At 44.8% G+C, this 19,118-nt stretch overlaps 1 protein-coding gene and 1 long non-coding RNA gene across 12 annotated transcripts in view; one reads left to right on the top strand and one right to left on the bottom strand.

Moving 5' to 3' along the window:
• Positions 1–6,198, bottom strand: part of SBNO1 (strawberry notch homolog 1) — a 46,164-nt gene extending 39,966 nt beyond the window's left edge. For 2 of the 4 annotated variants that reach the window (XM_047696603.1, XM_047696605.1), the window contains exon 1: positions 5,960–6,197. The gene's annotated coding sequence lies outside the window, so the exon portion shown is untranslated. Of the gene's footprint in view, positions 1–4,615; positions 4,768–5,959 lie in introns of all 4 variants that reach the window. The other 2 variants (XM_047696604.1, XM_047696606.1) reach the window with 2 other exon arrangements.
• A 29-nt stretch (positions 6,199–6,227) lies between these two features.
• LOC125081844 (uncharacterized) lies at positions 6,228–18,384 on the top strand. 8 transcript variants are annotated; one of them, XR_007121798.1, is made up of 5 exons: positions 6,228–6,388; positions 10,484–10,596; positions 11,234–11,300; positions 16,971–17,079; positions 18,283–18,384. It is a non-coding gene; the product is annotated as an uncharacterized LOC125081844 (long non-coding RNA). The 8 variants fall into 8 exon arrangements; XR_007121801.1 differs by lacking the exon at positions 18,283–18,384 and adding an exon at positions 18,122–18,185; XR_007121800.1 differs by lacking the exon at positions 18,283–18,384 and adding an exon at positions 17,461–17,517.
• The last annotated feature ends 734 nt before the right edge of the window (positions 18,385–19,118 follow it).

The following is a 19,118-nucleotide window of genomic DNA, read 5'->3' as shown; positions in this document are numbered from 1 at the left end:
GAACAATGGGCATTAGAAAATACCACGGAAGGGAAAAATATGGGGGGAAACTTGGTATTTTTACAGGAAATAACAGCACAGTTTATAACACTATCACTGACCTATTGAAAACTCACTCACAGGAATCACAATTTGAGACCTCTGAGTATTGACTTAGTAATGACAATGTCTTTTGCAAGCTGTTTCTTAAAAGTATTTTATTTAGGGGGCACCTTGGTGGCTCAGCAGGTTAAGCCTCTGCCTTGGGCTCAGGTCATGATTTCAGGGTCCTGAGATCGAGCCCCGCATCAGGATCTCTGCTCAGCAGGGAGCCTGCTTCCTCCTCTCTCTCTGCCTGCCTACCTGTGATCTCTCTCTGTCAAATAAATAAATAATAATAAATACAAATAAATAAAATAATAAATAATAAAAATTAAAAATTAAAATAAAAACAAAAATATTTTATTTATTTCAGAGAGAGCACTAGTGAGCGGCAGAGGGAGGGATAAACAGACTCCTCGCTGAGCAGGGAGCATGAAGCAGGACTCCATCCCAGGACCCTGTGATCATGACCCGAGCCAAAGGCAGACATGTAAGTGACTGAGATATCCAGCCGCCCTTCTGCCAGCAATTAATGAAAAATACCTTCGATTTATATACATAATATACACAAAATCTAGGGATCCCTTCTTAGCCAATTGGGTACAAATTCTCTACTTGGAACTTTTTTGCAGTGAGAAAGAGGGCAAGGGATACAGAGGAATATCTCTCTCTAACTCCAATAGGCAAAACCCTTAATATTAAAAAAAAACACACACACACAAAAACAAACCTTAATATCTAATCATTCTCCTATTCTGAAACTATTACAGACACAGAATTTCAATGTTCAGGTTGAGAACCCTTAAAACGTTATATTATTCAATCTTCTCCTCCTCACCTTACAAGTAAGATTAATTCTTGAAAGGGAAAACATTTTCATTTTGAAACCACTAAATACAATATAAATGCAAACACCGTTAGGGGTAAGAGAACTGTGTTACAGTGTCTACAAAGGATTTCATGGACCTTAGGTGACATTTAACAGGTAGCAATCCAACATACCCAAAAGTTACCAAACCCAGAGTGACTCTATCTCAAAAAACGGAGGACAAAAAGGTTCCATTTCTATCATAAATACTTAGGAAAATACCATCTATTTCAAAATAGTACTCCTATGAAAGCATCGAAGATAAATAATAAACAAGGATACGGAGTCGAGAGAAACTGAGAGAATCCTTGGCAGGAAGAGAATCCTGAGAAACAATAGCCAATCAGAAGAATGAAAGGATATAGTTCCCACTGAGAATACCAACACTGAAACCTATCAACAAGGACAAGGTTCCTCTTGTTGAGACCTAAAGCAGACCTTTACAGCTCTGGGGAGATACAAGGTATCTATCTGCAGCGGTGGTGGCACACCACAGAGGCTAAGACTATGGAGTCAAACAGAATATCTGAGTTTAAATACTGGCTACCTCAGACACCAATAGTAAAATATGGTCAAGTAATAACTTGTGTGACTCAGTTTCCTCATTTTCAAATGGGAATAAAAATAGAATCTATCTTATAGGATTGGTGTTGAATAAATGTTACCCTACTAGCTACTATTACTTTGATATTAGCATCATGTCAAAAAATAGATTTTCTCGGGGCGCCTGGGTGGCTCAGTGGGTTAAAGCCTCTGCCTTCGGTTCAGGTCATGATCCCAGGGTCCTGGGATCGAGCCCCGCATCGGGCTCTCTGCTCGGCAGGGAACCTGCTTCCTCCTCTCTCTCTGCCTACTTGTGATCTCTGTCTGTCAAATAAATAAATAAAATCTTTAAAAAAAAAAAATAGATTTTCTCCCACATCACTGATACAATAGTATTTCCAAGAATACAAACTTTGTTGGCAATCCACTCAATAATTAACTTCCAAATGAGTTCTATAAATACAAGTTCCTTTTCGCTGTGTCACATGTTCAATTTGTCCAGTTAATCAACTGGTGTGTCTGGAGAAAACTGGCAGACCTCTGTATATGTGCAAAGATATCCCTTAGTAAGTTATCTTTGCCTAATAACAAACAGGACTTTTCCTCTTTATTTAACAACACTAAATATGTCTGACTTCTAACTCAGAAGCAGGTTTGCTTTTATGCAGTCCAGAGGTGATGACTGACACGTAGTTTAAGGAGTTGAAGGATAATGATCCTCTCAAAATTCAGCTGATACTGAACAAGTTCATGAACAAGGTATTTATATTGTTCCTACTGAGTTCTGGTTCTTTAAGAACATCAGGAGGAATAGAAGATAGTATGAAGAAATTCATTAACAAGGATTTTCATTACCTACAAGGGTAAAATCTGTAGTTTTTAACAGTTATTTTTCAAGGGAACACTTGCTCAGTAAAGTGTGCCTCTCCCCACTCTCACTGCAAAACTTCTAGAAAGAATGGATTCACAAAGTAATGTGCAGATGACAAGGTTTCAAACATGCTTTACAAAAAAAGGACATGAAAGAATGGGGGGGTGTATGAAAAAACTTTCTTGCTTACCACCATCAAACTCAGATCTCTAGTCCTTTTGAGATTTACTATAGGGTTGGATTTTTTTCTCTTTTAAGCCTCAAGATAACCCATGAGTAAAAGCTACATGTTATCCCTTTGTCATAGATGAAAAACTGAGGCTTAGAGAAATGAATTATAACAAGGTAACAACAAAGCAAGTGTGGAGCAGAATTAGAAACCGAGGAGTTCCCACCTCCTATCCCTCCAAGATTCTGTATTCTTTAGCCTATACCATGTTCTTCAAACTGGTGGTCACACCACAATGAGCTGTCAAGTGAATTCAGTGTATCATGACCAGAATTATTAAATATTTCAATACAGAACAGAAAACACCAAGCATGTAGAGAGGATAAACATTATTTCATGACATGAGTTTTTTAGTTCTATGTGTGGATGTGTAAAACATGTCTTACCATGGGATGCAGTAAAAAGGTTTTAAAATCATTGCTCTATGCTAAATACTGCCTCCCAAGAATTAAATAATTTGATGGGCTTTGTACTGTATCTTATTCATAAAAGCAGAGTTCCTGCTCTTCAAGAACCTATCCTTTCCACCTACAGAAAATTTCAGTGGTATCCCAAGATTGTCCTTAATATTTACTTAGTTCAATGAACCACACTAAAGTAGACCTGTCAGCATAGACAAAGACAACTGTTAAAAACTTTTAAGATTACATCATTTTATTAGCTATATAATGTGAAAACAATTCCTCTTATCAGAAAGTGTTTTTTTAAAAGATTTTTTAAATTATTTATTTCTTTTTAAAGATTTTATTTATTTGGCAGAAAGAGAGAGAGTGCACAAGCACACAGGCAGGGAGAGTGGCAGGCAGAACGAGAGGGAGAAGCAGGCCCCCACTGAGCAGGGAGTCCGATGTGGGGCTCAATCCCAGGGGCCTGGGACCATGACCTGAGTCGCAGGCAGATGCTTAACGGACTGAGCCACCCAGGCGCCCCTAAAGATCTTTTATTTATTTGAGAGGGAGGGAGAAAGAAAGTGAGAGCACAACAGCAGAGGGAAGAAGAAGCAGACTCACCGCTGAGCAAGGAGCCCAAAGTGGGGCTTCATCCCAGGACCCTGGGATCATGACCTGAGCCGAAGGTAGACGCTTAATAGACTGAGTCACCCAGGCGCCCCCAGAAAGTATCTTTACATCAACTTTAGGCAGGCAAAGCCTGGGAACTGAAAGACTCATGAAGTCAGGTTACTTGGTAAGACCAGACCTCAGACCTGAGTGTTCATCACCTTCATAGGAGGAAGTCTCAAATCAAAGCTCAATTTAGAAACTAAGAAATACCAAAATATATCTATAGCTTTAACCTTTAAAATGAATCATTTTAAAAAACATTTAAGCAATCTTTATACTTTATACATTTATATTTGCATTATATTAAGCAGTACATAATTACAGCAAAGCCCTTCAGTAACATTGCCTGACACTTAAGAGCATCCAATGAGGGCGCCTGGGTGGCTCAGTGGGTTAAGCCGCTGCCTTCGGCTCAGGTCATGATCTCAGGGTCCTGGGATCGAGTCCCACATCGGGCTCTCTGCTCAGCAGGAAGCCTGCTTCCCTCTCTCTCTCTCTCTCTCTGCCTGCCTCTCCGTCTACTTGTGATCTCTCTCTGTCAAATAAATAAATAAAAATCTTAAAAAAAAAAAAAAAAAGAGCATCCAGTGAAGGAAGGAAGGAAGGAATGGACTGTAAGTCACCAACTAAGCCTTCCTTTTTAAAACTTACCCAGCAGCTAAAGTAAAATTTACTTAAAATCCTATACACAATTGTGTGGAATTAAGTTAGACTGGGGATAAAAATGCAGAAGCCAAAAGAAAAAAATAAAGATTTTTTTCTGGTAAGATAAATTTTGGAAACAACTTTTTTAAACATGAAAATAAAATGTTCTCTTGCTTGCAAAATTACTGTCCCACGCAAGGCACCAATAGCAAATTCTGCATTTTATCCTAGAAATTCTATACAAACTATCTTTTGGGCAATGATAATGGCTTTCCCAACAGCTTAAGAAAAATCACTTCTGACTGCAGTAAATATACCGAGGCAAATATGGAATCCTTCTGCACTGCTAGCTGATTTGTGTCTACAAGTGTTAAGTTTATTTCCTCTAGGGCAACTCGGGGTTTGACAGCTTTCTGGACCGTGCCGGCCGACTCAGTAGAAGCCCTACTCCGTCTCTAAACGTGGTTGTCTAGAGAAAATAAAACATTTAACTCAACATAAACGGCTAATAATCAACTTTCAAAGGTCAAAGGAGACCTAGTTTTTAACCTTCCCTCAGCAACACGTGTTTAGTACAAACTTCCGGGTGAGGTTACAATTGGCTGCGCAATTCAATGAATAAAAACGTTGCTTTATTTGACTCTCATTTTCTTGCCCGTTCTTTCCCCACGTTTCTCAACGACCAACTCCCCAAAACAAAAGCTTCCTACAGTATACGGAACCCGCACATAAAAAGGGCTTCTCTGTGCGAGATCAAGTTAGTGGTCCGCAAACATTAACCAAACAGCAGCACAAAGCCGGGGTGGAAAGGGGGAGGAGTTGGATGCCAGGGTCAGGAAAGAAACAATCACAAGGGTTCAGGAACGTCTAAATCTCCTCAGCGGTTAAACCGATCTCAAACCACTTCTGGGAAACCACCAGCATACACTGGTTTGGGGAACTTCAGATGCTCCTTAACACCAAACACTCTTACAGCAAGCAAATCCCCAACCGCCTTTCTCTGCACAGACGCTTAGGGTCTAGGAGGCGAGCGAGCTCGAGACAAAATTAACCTAATCACCCGGTGAGGCTTGAAGGTGGCCCCCACGTGTCCCACGTACTGCCTCGACGCCCTGAGAGCCAGGTAATCAGAAAACTGCAGGTGTGGGGTTCCGATTTAGAGCGCCCCTCTCTCCTCCCGCACTCGCCCCAAACCAGGAGCAACCCTCAGACAGGAGGACTTTTGAAGGATTGCGGAGCTCACTTTCCTGCGGGTCCGGGACCTCGCATCCCTGAGCGGAACAAGGAAAGCAAGGAGGGCGACCCAAGTGGAGCCGGAGCCGGTGCCCGCAGATCCTGCCTCCGCGACCAAACTGGGTGCCTGTGGCCCGGGACAGCGGGGGCCCCCGAGGCCCGAAAGCCCCCACGCGCAGCGAGCGCAGGGCCCGGCGCTGACGGGCGGAGGAAGCGAGCGCGGCGGGGCCGGCGCCGGGACCTTGCCCCCAAGAGCCCTGGGGCGCGCAGCTGAGGGGGCGGCGATGGGCGAGGGAGGCCCCAAGCCGGGGTGAGGTGGCTGCCCCCCCTCAGCCCGGCCCCACACGGCCCCCTGAGGAGGGTGGGAGTGGGAGGCTGGCTGTCCGGGAGGAGTGTGGAAGCAGAAGAGGGGTAAGAGAAGGACTTACTTTCCCCGCGGGATCCGACGCCGGAACAGCTCCTACCGGGTGGCGAGAGCTTGAAGAACTAGAGGCGACTGGAGCGGAGGCGGCGGTGGCGGCGGCAGCAGCGGCGTCCGGCTCTGCCTACCTCCCCGCCGCCATCTTGACGCCCCTCCCCCCAGCCCCCCCGCCCCGCCGGAGGGGAGGGGGTGGGGCGACGGATGAGGCGCCGCGCGCACGCAGCGCGCGCCGCACGCCCCACGTGACTTCCTTCCTCCTCCCCCCCACCCCGCTCCCCAGCGCCCCCCTCCGCCCCGCCTCCCTCCTAGGTGAAGGAAGATGATTTCCCCCCCCCATCTTGACCGCCCCCTGCCTTCGCTGCCAAGCACGGACTCCGCCTGCTCCAGCCGACCCGGTACCAGTGGTTGGATCCAAGAGAATTCCGGAACCCAAACGGTCTATTACCGCGGCTCCGGGGTGGGCGAGGGGTGAGGGGGCCGGGTTTCCGAGAAGGGGGAGGGGGGAAGGCGAAGGCCTCCTAGAAGAGTCACGTGTCTACTGCTTCCGCCGGGGCTCGAAAGACCTCGCGAGAATTCCGTTCCCCCTCCCTTTCTGCCCCGCAGGCTGTCGGGAGGAAGGTCTGCTCTCTGAGTTGCCACGAGGAGGTCAGCCGGTAGTTCGGCGCATGCGTCCTATACCTGCTTTCAAAGTCGGTCTAGGAGGGGCCCAAAGCTATTTTGAAAACCTTTTTGGTGTGTGTCTTCGGCCCAGGAAGTTACCTAGTGACGTCTGTGTTGCTTTAGAAAGCTCTTCATTACATAGTCCTAGAAAAAAAATATTCGCGTATTCATTGCTATGTTAGGCTTGCTCAAAGCACTTTATTGGATATAAAACCGCAGTATAACTCGGAGCCCCTCTGCTGGGCCACTGCCATTATCATACTCTAAGGGGTGTGACCAGAGTCAGCCCCACTGCTTTTTTTCTGAACAAACTATTGCTCTCAATCAATGATTACTGCAGAGTAGGTCTGTCGCTACCATCTTTGGCTTCCCTAATTTCTCCACCTCCTCCTCCTTTTTCCTCTTCTTCTTCTTCTTAAGACCTAACAGAATAAACAAATTAACTTCTGGGTAACCCTTTTGTAAAGTCATTCTGAATGGTGTTTGACTCCGTTGCTTAGGTAATAGGCACGCCTGCGTGATTCTTGCCCCCTACTGGTGGCGCGTCCCACTGGCCTTGAGCTGAAAGAAACACTTGGAGTTGAAGGTGTGAGCTCTTCAAGAGAACCGTAGAGGGAAAAGGGGGAGGGGAAAAAAAGTAGTCGTGTTAAGAAGATTATGAACCTTCCAGCTCGGCGTCTGTATACATAAGTATGTATTACGTATATATGTACACATAAATGAACATTTTTTTTTAAGATTTTATTTATTTGTCAGAGAGAGAGGAGAGCGAGTGAGCACAGGCAGAGGCAGAGGGAGAAGCAGGCTCCCCGCCAAGCAAGGAGCCCGATGTGGGACTCGATCCCAGGACGCTGGGATCATGACCTGAGCCGAAGGCAGCTGCTTAACCAACTGAGCCACCCAGGCGTCCCATAAATGAACATTTTAAGTTGCCAACTAATCACTTTACTTCCATTATTTCATCTTTACACACCAAAAAAACCTGGTAAAAGAAAAAATGATAAAATTAGTTCCATAAGAACAATGCCTTCATCTGTCTTGCTCACTGCTAGCCACTAGACCACTTTCTGGTCTATTGTGAGCAAACAAGCTATTAAAAATCTGTCCAGGGGCGCCTGGGTGGCTCAGCGGGTTAAGCCGCTGCCTTCGGCTCAGGTCATGATCTCAGGGTCCTGGGATCGAGCCCCGCATCAGGCTCTCTGCTCCGCGGAGAACCTGCTTCCTCCTCTCTCTCTGCCTGCCTCTCTGCCTGCTTGTGATCTCTCTCTGTCAAATAAATAAATAAAAAATCTTAAAAACAAAAATCTGTCCATTATAGGGTGCCTGGGTGGCTCAGTGGGTTAAAGCCTCTGCCTTCAGCTCAGGTCATGATCCTGGGGTCCTGGGATGGAGTCCCGCATCAGGCTCTCTGCTCAGCGGGGAGCCTGCTTCCTCCTCTGTCTCCGCCTGCCTCTCTGCCTACTTGTGATCTCTGTCTGTCAAATAAATAAATAAATCTTAAAAAAAAAAATCTGTCCATTATGGGATGAGAAGAAACTAAGGAAGGATGCAGAAAGAAAAAAACTTTTTTTTAAACATTGTAGTTCATGCATTAATGTCTTCCAAGATTGGTTGGTACAGTTCAGTTTCGAAGGGACTCTCAAACTCTCTCTGCATGCTAGGACTACGTAGGTACCAGATTCGAACAGTGTAGGTCTGACCTAAAAACTCCCACCCTTAGAGCTACTTTCCCAGCATCCAGGCTAGATCCTTGCTTCCATCTCTGCATAATCTCCTTATTTGGGACCCAAGGAAAAAGTGGTGTTTCGGGAGATACATGCAGTATAACTGTGCATATGCAAGCTAATGTCATGCACAAGGTTATTCCTTGCAGGATCATTTGTAGAATCAAAAGATGGGAAACAACCTAAATGTCTTTGAAGAAAGGACTGGTTAAGCTATGGTACTTTGCTACAGTGAAACAGATGTTCAAGAGAACATATTTTGCGTGTGTACACACATAGATTGTGTGTACACATATCTCAGAAAGGCAACAGGAGTAGCAGTTGTTATCAGGTGATAGGAATCAAACTACAGGGGATCAGAAGCAGGAGGAAGACTTATTGGGTACACCCAGACCAGAGATGCAATTGGAAGCAGAAGATTCCAATAAAATAAATAAATAAATAAATAAATAAAAATTCCCAGTTAAACATCGAATTGGCTGTTACAGCTACTCTTCGCACTCCATTCACCAAGTATTTATAGAGCCTTTACTATGCACCAGATACTATGTTAGAGATGAGGGGCACATGTTTAAGAAAATCAAATGAAGAGAGAGACAGGAACTGTCCTTGCCCTTAATGTCCTTCCAGTCTAGTGGGCCTCAATCCAAAAATTACACAAACTGTAAACTTGTAGGGGCGCCTGGGTGGCTCAGTCTGTTAAACATCTACCTTCAGCTCAGATCATGATCTCGGTCCTGACATTGAGCCCCCCACATAGGGCTCCCTGCTCCTCAGGGGGCCTGCTTCTCCCTCTCCCTCTGCCCTTCCCCCTGCTCATGTTCTCTGTCTCAGATAAGTAAAATCTTTAAAAAATGTAAACTTGTAACTGTGACATTGCTGCAAAGAAGCTAATAGCCTATTACAGAGGAATTTGACCTCATTAGGGAATCCAAAAAGGTTTCTTTGAGGAAGTGATAACTGGGCAGAGATTTGAAAAGTAGGTATTATGTAGGCAAAGAGAAGAGGGAACTGCATTTCAAGAAGAAGAAACAGCCTATGCAAATGTCCTGAAACAGGTGGGAGCCAAGCAAGTGGGGACAGTAACTCGGCAAGGACATTGGCTGTTAAGACATTGTCTCTTGAGGCCCTTGGGTGACTCAGTTGGTGAAGGGGCTGCCTTCGGCTCAGGTCATGATCACGGAGTCCCGCATCGGGCTCCTAGCTCCTCGGGGAGTCCACTTCTCCCTCTAACCTCCTCCTCTCCTCTCTCATGCGCTCTCTCTCTCTCTCTCTCAAATAAATAAATAAATCTTAAAAAAAAAAAAAAGACATGTCTCTTGGCTCCAAACCCAAGCTTCCACACTCTGCAAAACTACATTTCTACTTTGCCGGCTGTTTCAGCATTTGCTTCTGGAATAAGGAGTGCTGGAGGGAGATGACAAGGCTGGAGGATGAAAAAGTTTGTCGTGAAGGTCATCCCAGCAACGAGTCTTCACCCCGGTAGCAGCTCTACTCGCTTCTCCTGCAAAGCTAGCCTAATCAAACCCTCCACTCAGACAGGAGGACCAGCAGGAACCTCCTCAGGGTCATCCTGTAAGGTCAGAGACACAAGCACTAGCTGAGCATAGCCCCCGGCTTGGAGTTGAGGTTTCAGCAACATGGGGCCCATCTGTTACGTTTCTTAGAGACACCAACCCCTTTCCTTTGTCCCCTCGGGCTGCGTGGTGAGAGAAGGTCCTGCACTTGCTACCTCTGTGATGCTTTGAAGTTCTCTTTTCACCCTTTCAAGTTAACTAGTTAATCATTTTGGACCTACTTGACAATTTTTTCAAATGTTTTATTTATTTATTTGGAGGGGGGGCGGCAGAAGGAGAGAGAGAGAGCATCTCAATCAGACTCCCCACTGAGCACAGAGCCCAATGTGGGGCTCCATCTCATGACCCTGAGATCATGACCAAAGCCAAAATCAAGAGTGGGATGCTTAAGCCACCCAGGCGCCCCCTTACATTAATTTATCTGTGCTCAAAACCGGGTGTAGTTTCTGCCTCCTGTGTGAACTTTGATTGACATAGCAAGTAACAAGGAATTATCAGTAGGATTATAAAAATAGATGAAGGCCATTCTCAAAGAGCCTTTTGTAACTGAGTTTGGACTTTATTCTGTAGGCTCCAGGGAACTCGGAAGCCTGCTATGCACAGAGCTGCTCTGGTTGGATGTGCATTCTAGAAGAATCACTCTGGAAGCAATGTAGCAGATGGATCTAAGAACTGGACCGCAGGTATGAGGAAAAGACAGATTAAAAGAAGATAAGAACAGAAACTGAAATGGAGCAAAATTGTTGAGAAAAGAAGAGGGCTAGGTTCAAGAAATATTTAGGAGGAAAAGCCAGCAACGTGTAGTGGCTGGTTGGATGGGGGTTGTGGGGAGGGAGGAGTCTTGAATGAAGCCTCAGTTTCTCCCTTGGGTACCTAGGTAGGTAATAGTGCTGTACCTGAAACTGTGACTTTAGGAAGGCAAACAGATGTGAAGAGGAAGACAATGAGTTTAGCTTTAGGTAATGTGGAAAGTTTTGTTTATCTATTGATATGTGATAAACAACCCCCAAACCTGATCACTTTTAACACAACAACCATTGTGTTATTTCTCATGATTCTATAAGCTGGGCTGGGCTCAGCTGGACAGTTCTGCTGGTCTTGCTAGGAGTCACTTGTGTGACTATAACTACATGTGCTCAGCTTGGATGCTGGGACACCTGTATTTCTCTCTCTCCATGTGATCTGTCGAGTTGCCTCATGGTTCTTACCTGGTGGCTTTAGGGTCCCAAGAACCCAAAAGCAGTAGCTTCTAACCTCTCTTGAATTTTAGCCTTGCAACTGACACAGTAATGTTTCTACCACATTCCTTCAATTAACAAGGCCGCACGAGACTCAAGGAAAGACAACACAAGAGTATGAATGGAGGGGGTGCACCTGGCTGGCTCAGGTTAGTAGAGCATGCAATTCCTGATCTTGGAGTTGTGAGTTCAAGCCCCATGTTGGATATAGAGAATACTTAAAAATAAAATGATCTTTAAGTAAGAAAAAAAAAAAGACCAGAGGCTCCTGGGTGGCTCAGTTAAGTGTCTGACTCTTGATCTCAGCTCAGGTCTTGATCTCAGGAGTTCAAACCCCATGCTGGGCTCCACACTGAGCATGGAGCCTACTTTAAAAAAAAAAAAAAAAAGTATGAATGGTTGAGAGGCATTGTTCTTTTTTTTTTTTCTTTTAAGATTTTATTTACTTATTAGAGAGAGACACAGCGAGAGAAGGAACACAAGCAGAGTGGAGAAGGAGAAGCAGGCTTCCCGCTAAGCAGGGAGCCCGATGTGGGGCTCGATCCCAGGACCCTAGGATCATGACCTGTGCTGAAAGCAGCCGCTTAACGACTGAGCCACCCAGACGTTCATTAGAGGCCGTGAAAGTAAACCTATCATGAGAAATTTTATGGGGCCAAGGGGACATCCAAGTGGAGATGTCTAGCAAGCAGTTGGGAGTCTATTGCTTGAGGATCTAGACAGGGATTAAAACATGAGAGAGGACAAAATTAGAATGCAGAAAGAAAAGCAGGGGGCCAAAGGCAGGACCATAAAGTTGTATATCTAAGAGGTGAGCACTCAGTGAGCCTGACAAAGGTCAGTCTGATATCATGGATGCCAAGAAAGTAGAGTTTCAAGGACTAAGTGGCCCGCCATGTCTAATGCAGCGGACAGCACCAGAATGTGACCAAAGCATCTATTGGATTTCTCACAATGGCAGACATCATAGTGGACAGAGTTTTTGGTTTTTTGGTTTTTTTGTTTTGTTTTTCCTTTTCTGAGACTACTTCTTTTTTTTTTTTAAAGCAGTTTTATATTCATAGCAAATTTAAGGGGCAGGTTGGATGCCTGGGTGGCTCAGTCAGTTAAGCCACTACCTCCAGCTCAGGTCATGATCCGGAGTCCTGGGATAGAGCCCTGCATTGGGCTCCTTGCTCAGTGGGGAGCCTGCTTCTCTCTCTACCTCTGCCTGCTACTCTGCCTGCTTGTGCACACTCTCTCTCTGACAAATAAATAAATAAATAAAATCTTTAAAAAAAATTAAGGGGCAGGTACGAGACTTCCCATATACCCCCAACTCCCACACATGCACAACCTCCCCGATTATCAGTATCCCCTACTGGAATGCTACATTTGTTACAGTTGTTCTAGACCCACCTTGATACATCATCATCACCCAAAGTCCAGAGTTTTGCCTTAAGGTTCACTCTTGGTGGTGTATGATGTATGGGTTTGGACAAATGCATTAATGTCATGTATCTATCATTATAGCATCACTATCCTAAAAATCTTCTGTGCTCTGCAACATGTTTTTGACTACTCAAAATCCATGTCTCCTTCTTCAGATAGTGGCACCTTAATTTGATCTCTCGCTCTCAAAGTCCATGTGGTTTGGAAAGTGCTAATCATCTCCCGTACACAGTCCCCAGAGTGGAGCATTTAATTCAGGTCTGCCCAGTTGGAATGCTGGATGCACATCCAGGCCCCACCGATAGATTCAGTGCCAAGCCAATGAGTTACAGTTTCAGAACTTTATATTGAAAGTAGCAGGAGAAAAAGGTGCCTGGCTGGCTCAGTCAGTAGAACATGTGACTCTGGAACTTGGGGTCATGAGTTCAAGCCCTATAAGATATCAACTGAAAGTAGTAGGAAAAAGACTGCCTCATTGCTGGTGTTGCTAAGAGCACTGGGAAGTAGGGACAGAGGCCTTGTGGAATGGGAGACCACTCTGTGAGGCCAACCTAGAAAGTAGTAGAGCAAAGAAGTGGATAGTGAGGGGGAAGGAGAGACTAAATCCAAATGACATTCTTTGACTCACTGGATCCCAACAGGCCTGAAGTTACCCCTACCCTTGAACTTTTCTGTTAGGAGCTATAAGTGACATCTTCATTTCCTTGAGCCAGGTTGAGCTGGGTTTTTTTAACTTGCAGTCTAAAACAATCTTGACCAAAGAGATACTAATTAAAAATGGAGAAGTTGCAATGTTGAAACATATATTTAAACTAATTTTTTAAAAGTTTTCACTGGCCTCATAATCAGACTTTTTAGAGTACAGACTGATAGGGATTCAAACTGTCCCAAGAGAGTGTGGACATTTTTAATCCCCACAGAGTATCTCTGTAGGAAAGGGAAAACAGAATGGAAGAATGGCAGAGAGATGAAAGCAAAGATTTCAGGCATAGGCCCTCAGGCCCAAGCAACAAGGGTTGAGTTTCTTGCCTTTAAACACATCAGGTATGCAAGAATCATTACCTGTTTCTTAATACGGATTTTTAGAACTTTCTGGCAACTCTTTACACACAAAAAGTGTTTAGTTATTATTTGTTTGGATCATTGCTATAACCTGTCTCTACCTTCTCTAAGGTATTATAGTGGCATATGCATAGAATAGTGGTGGGACGGGAGAATGAGATTGAGGAGGAGAAGAGTTTCTCTTTAAAGTTTTCACCCTGTTTATTAACTGAAAATCATACTTTTTAACTTTTTTTAAAAGATTTTGTTTATTTATTAGCAAGTGTGTGTAGGAGTGGAGAGGAGGGGCAGAGGGAGAGAAAAACAGACTTCCCACTGAGCAAGGAGCCCCAAGTGGGGCTCCATCCCAGGACCATGGGATCATGACCTGAGCTGAAGGCAGACGCCTAACCGACTGAGCCAGCCAGGCGCCCCTCATATGTCAAGTTCTAACCCCCCAATACCTTAGAATGTGACCTTGGATACAGGGTCTTTACAGATCAAATCAAGTTAAAATGAAATCATGAGTATGACCCTAATCAAACTTGACCGTGTCCTTATAGAAGGGAAATTAGGAAACACATGGAGACAGGGAGAATGCCATGTGGAGATGAAGGCAGAAGTCAGGGTGATGCTTCTACAAGCCAAGAAACGCCTAAGTTTGTCAGCATACCACCAGAAACTAGGGGAGAGTCATGGGAACAGACTCTTCCTGACAGCCCTCCAAGGGAGCCAGCCCTGCCCACACTTTGGGATTTGGACATCCAGCCTCTAGAACTCTGAGGCAATTACGTTTTGTTGTTTAAGCCACTCAGTTTGTGGTGCTCCATTACAGCAGCCCTAGGAAACTATTCCAACCATTACGTACATCTCTCAGAAAGAAAATGATGTCTCTTCACCCCTTCAAATGCACAAATTGAAGGTCTGTTTTAAAAAAACAGAATAAGAGGCCCCTGGGTGGCTCAGTGGGTTAAGCCTCTGCCTTCGGCTCAGGTCATGATCTCAGGGTCCTGGGATTGAGCCCTGCATCGGGCTCTCTGCTCAGCGGGGAGCCTGCTTCCCCCACCCCCTGCCTGCCGCTCTGCCTACTTGTGATTTCTATCCATCAAATAAATAAATAAAATCTGGAAAAAAAAAAAAACAGAAGTAAAGGCCATGCAGAAAACAATTTAAAAATCACATTGTAAATTGAACAGTTTGATCTGTGCTCTTAAACCATCTTTAAGCTGACTTTTCAAACAAACACCCTTACCGATCAATACATACATTCTCCATTTGCCTTTTCTTTCTTTTTTCTTTTTTTTTTTAAAGATTTTATTTATTTATTTGATAGAGATCACAAGTAGGCAGAGAGGCAGGCAGAGAGAGAGGAGGAAGCAGGCTCCCTGCTGAGCAGAGAGCCCGATGCGGGGCTCGATCCCAGGACCCTGGGATCATGACCTGAGCCGAAGGCAGAGGCTTTAACCCACTGAGCCACCCAGGCGCCCTCCATTTGCTTTTTCAATAAAATGATAGCCTCTAAAGAATTCCCAATCAACTGAAGAACTGGTTTATATTACCTTTTTTTTTTTTTAAGATTTTATTTATTTATTTAACAGAGAGAGAGAGATCACAAGTAGGTGGAGAGGGAGAGGAGGAAGCAGGCTCCCAGCTGAGCAGAGATCCCGAGCGGGGCTTGATCCAAGGACCCTGAGATCACGACCTGAGCCAAAGGCAGAGATTCAACCCACTGAGCCACCCAGGTGCCCAAGCACCTGAGTCTTGATTTCAGCTCAGGTGTAGAGCTAGAGTTCAACAGCCATGTTGGGCTCCAACGCTGGCCATGGAGCCCACTTTAAAAAAAAGGGGGTTGGCGCCTGGGTGGCTCAGTCAGTTAGGCATTTGCCTTTGGCTCAGGTCCTGAGATCCAGCCCCATGTCGGGCTCCCTGCTCAGTAGGGGGTCTGCTTCTCCCTCACCCTCTGCCCCTTCTTCCTGCTTGTGTTCTCTCTCTCTCAAATAAATAAATAAAATCTTAAAAAAAAAAAAAGTGTGGGATGGAAAGAAGACACATCCACTTAACAGATGAGAAAAAAGACTCAAGCAAAGAAGGTATTGGTTCTGTATCCTCTGATACCAAAGTTTATGCTGTCGACATTTTTGTGTAGCCTCTCCATGCTCAGTCACAAGGGGCCTGACCACAGAGTCCTCTCTTGAAATGCTAACTTAACAGACAAGTTTTGGCTTCCCTCTGAGGACACCAAGAAAAGAATGGGGATAGAGAAGAAAGTGTTAATAGCCCAAATTACAGCAATTCCCTAAGATGCAATTTTGTAACTTTATTTTAGTCACTGCTAAATGGCTACCATCTCCCAACTCCTACATCTCCATATGCTTTATATTCATTCTCTCATTTAACCCTAACACTGAGCCTCTCAGGTAAAGAGTATTGTTTTACTGTCACTTGCTTGAGTTCCAACTATATTACATACGTTATATGTACATATTACACATTAATGTATGTATATAGAGAGGGAAGATTTATATGTTTATATATGTGTAGCCATCCATGCTTATATTTATAGGTATATATAGATACACACATACATACAATAGAAAAAATACATACGTGTGTTTGTATATTACATGTTTCACAAAAGAATGAGATGGATTTAGTAGATCACATTGGCCACCAGCTAAGGAATTTTAGGACACGCATGCCCCATTTGATAGAACCTTACGAGAACTGATGCTAACATGAAATATTTAACAATAGCAAAAGCCTGGAGGAAATACGAATGCAAAAATAACACTAGAGTAAGGAAAGTAATCTTAGCACTGGTGTGATTTCACCCACATGATGTAGCCGTCTTAGGAAAGTGGGGACCATTAAGCAAACATTCCAGAAGCATGTGACATTATTCCAAGATTCGAAGCCTCAAAATAGATTATTGTAATTTATGTAACTATTTGCAGTGATTAACTGTTCAGATTCACCATCTGAACTGATAGATTCACCATCATCTATCCTTGGCTTAAAACCATTCAGTGACTTCCCGTTAGACTTGGAATAAAAGTCTGAGTCCTTACCATGACTTTCGTGGTTGGTCAGGGTCTGGGAAAACAGGAAATTCATGGAAGAGGTGGTGGGAACACTAAGGTAAGTGAACTGCAGGAAGTAGCTCCCACCTTGATGGAGAACAAGCTAGGGAGAGTAGAGCTAGAAGAATCAGAAGAGCCTGTAAGAACCTGGAGGCTGAACGAAATGCCACTGTGAGAAGCAGCATTGTCATTACTTAGGTGACCATGATGAGAACTGCAAGCAAACAGGCATGAGTAACTCTCTTTTCCCTCCCCTCTGCCTTCCAGATTCCCCGGATCCTCTCCTGGTGACAAAACGTAACCCTAGCTGACAAAGGAGCAATATGGTTCGCAGCCCCAGCGTTGCGGAACAGAATAGGGAAAACTGGATTTGGAGGTGAGAGGCCAGCCCAGCCTTCAAGGGCCTCTGTGATCTAGCACCAGCCTCCGTCAATAGCCTGATTCCTTCCATTCTTCCCACCATGTGCTCAATTCCAGTCACACTGGGTGTCTTTTTCTTTCCCAGACACACTAAGCTCATTCCCGCCCCAGACATTCACACATGCTATTCCCTTTCCCCAGAAGTACCTTTTCCCCCTTGGGTCATATTCATTTAGGGTATAACTTAAAGCCACCAACGAAAGAGGATTTCTCTGACTTCATCAAATCTACAAAAGCAACCCTCTCCCCACTCACGTTCCATAAAATTCCCCCATTTTCATTTTACTCATAGCATTAATCTCTATTTAAGATTATCCTTTTTTTTTTTTTTTTTAAGATTTTATTTTTAAGTAATCTCCACACCCAACATGGGGCTCAAACTCACAACTCGGAGATCAAGAGTTGAACAATCAAGGGACGCCTGGGTGGCCTAGCGGGTTAAAGCCTCTGCCTTCAGCTCAGGTCATGATCCCTGGGTCCTGGGATGGAGCCCCGCATCTCTGCTCAGTGGGGAGCCTGCTTCCTCCTCTCTCTCTCTGCCTGCCTCTCTGCCTACTTGTGATCTCTCTCTCTCTCTGTAAAATAAGTAAATAAAATCTTAAAAAAAAAAAAAAGAGTTGTACACTCCAGGGCGCCTGGGTGGCTCAGTCGTTAGGCATCTGCCTTGGGATCAGGTCATGATCCCAGGGTCCTGGGGTGGCGTCCCACGTCAGGCTTCCTGCTCAGCGAGGAGTCTGCGTCTCCCTCTCCCACTCCCCCTACTTGTGTTTCCTCTTGCTGTCTCTCCCTGTCAATTAAATAAATATCATTTAAAAAAATTAATTAATTTTGAAAAAGTGGTTTCTTGTTTGTTTCTTCCTAAAAATATGGGGGAGGATTTGTGTCTTATTCATCACTGTATCTTTGGGGTACCAAATGGTGCCAGGTATACAATTTACTAACTATAGAATAAATGCATTTTTAAAACATTTTAACGATTTTACTTATTTATTTAACAGAGAGAGCACAAACAAGGGGAACAGGAGAGGCAGGCTCCCTGCTGAGCAGGGAGCCCGATGTGGGACAGGATCCCAGGACCCCAGGATCATGACCTGAGCTGAAGGCAGATGCTTAACAGACTGAGCCACCCAGCCATCCCTGAATTCTCATTTCTGCTTAGGTCATGATTTCAGGGTCCTGAGGTAGAGCCCTGCCTCAGGCCCTACGCTCCGCTGGACTCTGCTTGAGGTTCTTCACCCCCCTCACAGACTCCTTCCCACACCTCTAATAAATAAATAAAATCTTTTTTTAAAAAAGTGTCACTCTACTTTCCCTAGTGCTTTCATATACTTCACCTTATTTAGCTTTCCTTCATTTTTTGGTGCAATGGTAGGGTCCTTGGGCAATGGTGAGGACACCAAAACCTTCTTGGGGACCAAAGAGAGACAGTGGATGAGTGACCTCTGCCGACATCTCCAGGAGGGGCCCCCAGAGAAGAGCCGTAACGGGACACCTTCCCTGTGTTCAAAGCAAAGACCATCCAGGACATATGTGTTTCTCTGGGGACCTACTCGGAGGGACCCCCGAGTGGGGCACTGGCTGGGGTGGTTTCCCTGGGTTTAAGGTAGCCATCTAGTGGACTCGAGTCTCCAGACTGATCCAGACCCTGCGATTAAACTGCTGGGTGATCCTGGGCAGCAAGTAAGTTATCGGGTCCCCCTGGTCGCCCTTCTCCATCTGGAAAATGGGTAGGTAACATGGGCTAGGATTTCTGAGGTTCTGGGAGGTTCATCCTCTGACCCATTCGGTTAGGACAAGCTGGGCCGGGCGAGTTTTGAATACTGGAGACTCAGCAAACCTTTCAAACTTAGGAATGAATGAATGAATTAAACAGCTGGAGGAGTCAAGGGGCTGGAGACACCAAACTGCTGGGAGAACTAAGGTTTGCAGGTCATAAGAGGAGGTCAAGGGGTCAGACGTCGGGTTCCGGTCAAACCCAAGAAGAACCGGAAGTCC

The sequence above is a fragment of the Lutra lutra genome, chromosome 12, assembly GCF_902655055.1.
Source record: "Lutra lutra chromosome 12, mLutLut1.2, whole genome shotgun sequence".
Lineage (NCBI taxonomy): Eukaryota > Metazoa > Chordata > Mammalia > Carnivora > Mustelidae > Lutra > Lutra lutra.
This window is presented reverse-complemented; position numbering and strand designations above follow the sequence as displayed.